Below are 8,116 nucleotides of genomic sequence, written 5' to 3'. Positions count from 1 at the left end.
AACATCATATACCTAACATCATCATATACCTAACATCATCATATACATCATATACCTAACATCATCATATACCTAACATCATCATATACCTAACATCATATACCTAACATCATCATATACCTAAATCATCATATACCTAACATCATATACTAACATCATCATAACATCATCATATACCTAACATCATCATATACCTAACATCATATACTAACATCATCATATACCTAACATCATCATATACCTAACATCATCATATACCTAACATCATCATACCTAAACATCATATACCTAAATCATCATATACCTAACATCATCATATACCTAACATCATCATATACCTAACATCATATACCTAAATCATCATATACCTAAACATCATACCTAATCATATACCTAACATCATCATATACCTAACATCATCATATACCTAACATCATATACCTAACATCATATACCTAACATCATCATATACCTAACATCATCATATACCTAACATCATCATATACCTAACATCATATACCTAACATCATCATCATATATATACCATAACATCATCATATACCCTAACATATACCTAACATCATCATATACCTAACATCATCATATACCTAACATCATCATATACCTAACATCATCATATACCTAACATCATCATATACCTAACATCATATACCTAACATCATCATATACCTAACATCATATACCTAACATCATCATATACCTAACATCATATACCTAACATCATCATATACCTAACAACATCATATATAACATCATATACCTAACATCATCATATACACATCATCATATACCTAACATCATCATATACCTAACATCATATACCTAACATCATCATATACCTAACATCATCATATCACATCATATACCTAACATCATACCTAACATCATCATATACCTAACATCATATACCTAACATCATCATATACCTAACATCATCATATACCTAAATCATCATATACCTAACATCATCATCATATACCTAAATCATATACCTAACATCATATACCTAACATCATACCCAACATCATCATATATAACATCATCATATACCTAACATCATCATACATCCTAATACCTAATATACCTAACATCATCATATACCTAACATCATCATATACCTAACATCATATACCTAACATCATCATATACCTAACATCATATACCTAACATCATCATATACATCATATACCTAACATCATATACCTAACATCATCATATACATAACTATCATAACATCATATACCTAACATCATATACCTAACATCATCATATACCTAACATCATCATATACCTAACATCATCATATACCTAACATCATCATATACCTAACATCATCATATACCTAACATCATCATATACCTAACATCATATACCTAACATCATCATATACCTAACATCATCATATACCTAACATCATATACCTAACATCATATACCTAACATCATATATACCTAACATCACATAACATCATATACCTAACATCATCATATCATATACCTAAATCATCATATACCTAACAATACCTAACATCATCATATACCTAACATCATACCTAACATATACCTAACATCATCATATACCTAATATCACCATAACTAACATCATCATATACCTAAATCATCATATACCTAACAACATCATCATCATATACCTAACATCATCATCATCATATACCTAACATCATACCTAACATCATCATATACCTAACATCATATACCTAACATCATCATATACCTAACATCATCATATACCATCATCATATACCTAACATCATCATATACCTAACATCATCATATACCTAACATCATCATATACCTAACATCATATACCCATATACCACATCATCATATACCTAACATCATCATATACCTAACATCATCATATACTAAACTAACATCATACCTAATATACCTAACTAACATCATATACCTAAATCATCATATACCTAATCATATACCTAACATCATCATATACCTAACATCATATCATATACCTAACATCATCATATACCTAACATCATCATATACCTAAATCATCATATACCTAACATCACATCATCATATACCTAACATCATATACCTAAATCATCATATACCTAAACATCATCATATACCTAACATCATCATATACCTAACATCATCATACCTAACATCATCATATACCTAACATCATCATATATCATCATATACCTAACATCATATACCTAACATCATATCATCATCATATACCTAACATCATATACCTAACATCATCATATACCTAACATCATATACCTAACATCATAACATCATCATATACCTACCATATACCTAACATCATATACCTAACATCATCATATACCTAACATCATCATATACCTAACATCATCATATACCTAACATCATCATATACCTAACATCATCATATACCTATCATCATATACCTAACATCATCATATACCTAACATCATATACCTAACATCATATACCTAACATCATCATATACCTAACATCATATACCTAACATCATCATATACCTAACATCATCATATACCTAACATCATATACCTAACATCATCATACCTAACATCATCATATACCTAACATCATCATATACCTAACATCATCATATACCTAACATCATATACCTAACATCATCATATACCTAACATCATTATATACCTAACATCATATACCTAACATCATCATATACCTAACATCATATACCTAACATCATCATATACCTAACATAATATCTAACTCATCATCATATACCCATCATCATATACCTAACATCATCATATACCTAACATCATCATATACCTAACATCATATACCTAACATCATATACCTAACATCATATACCTAACATCATCATATACCTAACATCATCATATACCTAACATCATCATATACCTAACATCAATATACCATCATATATAACCATATACCTAACAATCATAACATCATCATATACCTAACATCATCATCATACCTAACCATATACCATCATCATATACCTAACATCATCATATACCTAAATCATCATATACCTAACATCATCATACCTAACATCATATACCTAACATCATCATATACCTAACATCATCATATACCTAACATCATCATATACCTAACATCATATACCTAACATCATATACCTAACATCATATACCTAACAACATCATCATATACCTAACATATATCATCATATACCTAAATCATCATATCACCTAACCAACATCATATACCTAACATCATATACCTAACATCATCATATACCTAACATCATCATATACCTAAACATCATATACCTAACATCATCATATACCTAAATCATCATATACCTAACATCATATACCTAACATCATCATATACCTAACATCATCATATACCTAACATCATCATATACCTAACATCATATACCTAACATCATCATATACCTAACATCATCATATACCTAACATCATCATATACCTAACATCATATACCTAACATCATATACCTAACATCATCATATACCTAACATCATCATATACCTAACATCATCATATACCTAACATCATCATATACCTAACATCATCATATACCTAACATCATATACCTAACATCATCATATACCTAACATCATATACCTAACATCATATACCTAACATCATCATATACCTAAACATCATATACCTAACATATACCTACATATACCTAACATCAACATCATCATACCTAACATCCTATACCTAACATCATCATATACCTAACATCATATACCTAACATCATCATATACCTAAACATCATATATAACATCATACCTAACATCATATACCTAACATCATATATACCTAACATCATCATATACCTAACATCATATACCTAACATCATCATATACCTAACATCATCATATACCATCATATAACATCATCATATACCTAACATCATCATATACCTAAATCATCATATACCTAACACATCATATACCTAACATAACATCATCATATACCTAAATCATCATATACCTAACATAACATCATCATATACCTAACATCATCATATACCTAAATCATCATATACCTAACATCATCATCATATACCATCAACATCATCATATACCTAAATCATCATATACCTAACATCATCATATACCTAACATCATATACCTAACCTAACATCATCATATACCTAACATCATCATATACCTAAATCATAACATCATCATATACCTAACATCATATACCTAACATCATATACCTAACATATACCTAACATCATCATATACCTAACATCACCATCATCATATACCTAACATCATCATATACCTAACATCATCATATACCTAAACAACATATATCATCATATACCTAACATCATCATATACCTAACATCATATACCTAACATCATATACCTAACATCATATACCTAACATCATCATATACCTAACATCATCATATAACATCCTAACATCATCATATACCTAAATCATATCATCATCATATATAACATCATCATATACCTAAACATCATCATATACCTAACATCATCATATACCTAACATCATCATATACCTAACAACATCATCATATACCTAACATCATCATATACCTAATCATCATCATATACCTAACATCATCATATACCTAACATCATCATATACCTAACAAACATCATACCTAACACCTAACCTAACATCATATACCTAAATCATCATATACCTAACATCATATACCTAATCATATACCTAACATCATATACCTAAATCATCATATACCTAACATCATCATATATACCTAACCAACATCATATACCTAACATCATCATATATACTAACAACATCATATACCTAACATCATCATATACCTAACATCATATACCTAACCTAACATCATATACCTAACATCATCATATACCTAACATCATCATATACCTAACACCTAACATCATCATATACCTAACATCATCATATACCTAAACATCATCATATACCTAACATCATCATATACCTAACTAATCATATACCTAACATCATATACCTAACATCATCATATACCTAAACATCATATACCTAACATCATCATATACCTAACATCATCATATACCTAACATCATCATATACCTAAATCATCATATACCTAACATCATCATATACCTAACATCATATACCTAACATCATCATATACCTAACATCATCATATACCTAACATCATATACCTAACATCATCATATACCTAACATCATCATATACCTAAACATCATCATATACCTAACATCATCATATACCTAACATCATCATATACCTAACATCATATACCTAACATCATATACCTAACATCATCATATACCTAACATCATCATATACCTAACATCATCATATACCTAACATCATCATATACCTAACATCATCATATACCTAATTGAATTGAATTGAAATTGAATTGAATTGAAAAAACTTTATTAATCCCGATAGGGAAACTGGTTTGCCACCAACCATACAGCAATCGAACACAATACACAACTAAAAAACAAATAAACAAACAAATAATTCTGGACTAGTAGACCAATAGACCGTGATAAGGAGACAATAAATAAATAAATAAATTATAAAAGACAAAAATAATATCCAACGGTTAAGAGTGTAGGTTATAAAATCTAACCGCAGCGGGAACAAAAGACCTTCTCATGCGCTCACTAGAGCACCGAGGCATTACCAATCGCTCACTGAAAGAGCTTCGGAGTCCTTTGAACAGAGGGTGTAATGGATGCCCTTCAAAAAGCAGGACAATTTTTAGTTTTGAACTAATCCTCTTCTCTACAGTAACCTCCAGTACATCCTGGTTAAGACCTAACATCATCATATACCTAACATCATCATATACCTAACATCATATACCTAACATCATCATATACCTAACATCATCATATACCTAACATCATCATATACCTAACATCATCATATACCTAACATCATCATATACCTAACATCATCATATACCTAACATCATATACCTAACATCATCATATACCTAACATCATATACCTAACATCATATACCTAACATCATCATATACCTAACATCATTATATACCTAACATCATCATATACCTAACATCACCATATACCTAACATCATCATATACCTAACATCATATACCTAACATCATCATATACCTAACACCATATACCTAACATCATCATATACCTAACATCATATACCTAACATCATATACCTAACATCATATACCTAACATCATCATATACCTAACATCATCATATACCTAACATCATATACCTAACATCATTATATACCTAACATCATATACCTAACATCATCATATACCTAACATCATATACCTAACATCATCATATACCTAACATCATATACCTAACATCATCATATACCTAACATCATATACCTAACATCATCATATACCTAACATCATCATATACCTAACATCATTATATACCTAACATCATTATATACCTAACATCATCATATACCTAACATCATCATATACCTTTTTTGTCACCTTTTCATCACCTTTTCGTCACCTTTTCATCACCTTTTTGTCGCCTTTGTTGGCAACAAGACAAAAAGGCGACACGTTGGTATGTCTCAGTGAGTCTTGTTGGGTCTGAGTGATATTTTTGCTGATTTTAAGTGGCTTTTTAGAGCTTTTTGGCACCTGATTAGCCATAACTTTGATTGGATTGAGAGACAGACAGGCAGGCAGAGAGACTGCCATGGACATGGTAGAGAGAGACAGACAGGTAGACAGACAGACAGGGAGACAGACAGGCAGAGAGACTGCCATGAACATGGTAGAGAGACAGACAGGCACACAGACAGGCAGAGAGACTGCCATGAACATGGTAGAGAGAGACAGACAGGCACACAGACAGGCAGAGAGACTGCCATGAACATGGTAGAGAGAGACAGACAGGTAGAGAGACAGACAGGCAGACAGACAGGCAGAGAGACTGTTATAAACATGAAAAGTCATCTAATACAACCTAGGATAAAAACCCAATAAAGTCCAGGTCTTATTTCCATTAATGACATGATTCGTCTGACAGCATGATGACATCATCAGGGCCTCACCTGAGCAGGTGTGGTTGTCATGGTGCAGCAGATAACCATAGCAACAGGAGGCTTACCTCTACAGGTGCGGTTGTCATGGTGCAGCAGGTAACCGTAGCGACAGGAGCAGTAGTATCCTCCGATGAAGTTGTGACAGAAATGATCGCAGACGAGTTCTTCATCGCTCTGCTCACTGCACTCATCTACATCTGAGAGACAGACAGGTAGACAGAGAGACAGGTAAACAGACAGACGAGTTCTTCATCACTCTGCTCACTGCACTCATCTACATCTGAGAGACAGACAGGTAGACAGAGAGACAGGTAAACAGACAGACGAGTTCTTCATCACTCTGCTCACTGCACTCATCTACATCTGAGAGACAGACAGGTAGACAGACAGACAGGTAGGGACACAGACAGACGAGTTCTTCATCACTCTGCTCACTGCACTCATCTACATCTGAGAGACAGACAGGTAGACAAACAGACAGGTAGGGACACAGACAGACAAGTTCTTCATCACTCTGCTCACTGCACTCATCTACATCTGAGAGACAGACAGGTAGACAGAGAGACAGGTAAACAGACAGACGAGTTCTTCATCACTCTGCTCACTGCACTCATCTACATCTGAGAGACAGACAGGTAGACAGAGAGACAGGTAAACAGACAGACGAGTTCTTCATCACTCTGCTCACTGCACTCATCTACATCTGAGAGACAGACAGGTAGACAGACAGACAGGTAGGGACACAGACAGACGAGTTCTTCATCACTCTGCTCACTGCACTCATCTACATCTGAGAGACAGACAGGTAGACAGACAGACAGGTAGGGACACAGACAGACAAGTTCTTCATCACTCTGCTCACTGCACTCATCTACATCTGAGAGACAGACAGGTAGACAGAGAGACAGGTAAACAGACAGACGAGTTCTTCATCACTCTGCTCACTGCACTCATCTACATCTGAGAGACAGACAGGTAGACAGAGAGACAGGTAAACAGACAGACGAGTTCTTCATCACTCTGCTCACTGCACT

At 32.8% G+C, this 8,116-nt stretch overlaps 1 pseudogene; it reads right to left on the bottom strand.

Annotated features, from left to right (window-relative positions):
• LOC114553064 (mannan-binding lectin serine protease 1-like) overlaps nt 1-8,116 on the bottom strand; it is an 80,966-nt pseudogene that overhangs the window by 62,953 nt on the left and 9,897 nt on the right.

Source organism: Perca flavescens, chromosome 3, assembly GCF_004354835.1.
Source record: "Perca flavescens isolate YP-PL-M2 chromosome 3, PFLA_1.0, whole genome shotgun sequence".
NCBI classification, from domain to species: domain Eukaryota; kingdom Metazoa; phylum Chordata; class Actinopteri; order Perciformes; family Percidae; genus Perca; species Perca flavescens.
Note: the sequence above shows the minus strand (reverse complement) of the source record. Positions and strands in the feature narration are given on the sequence as shown.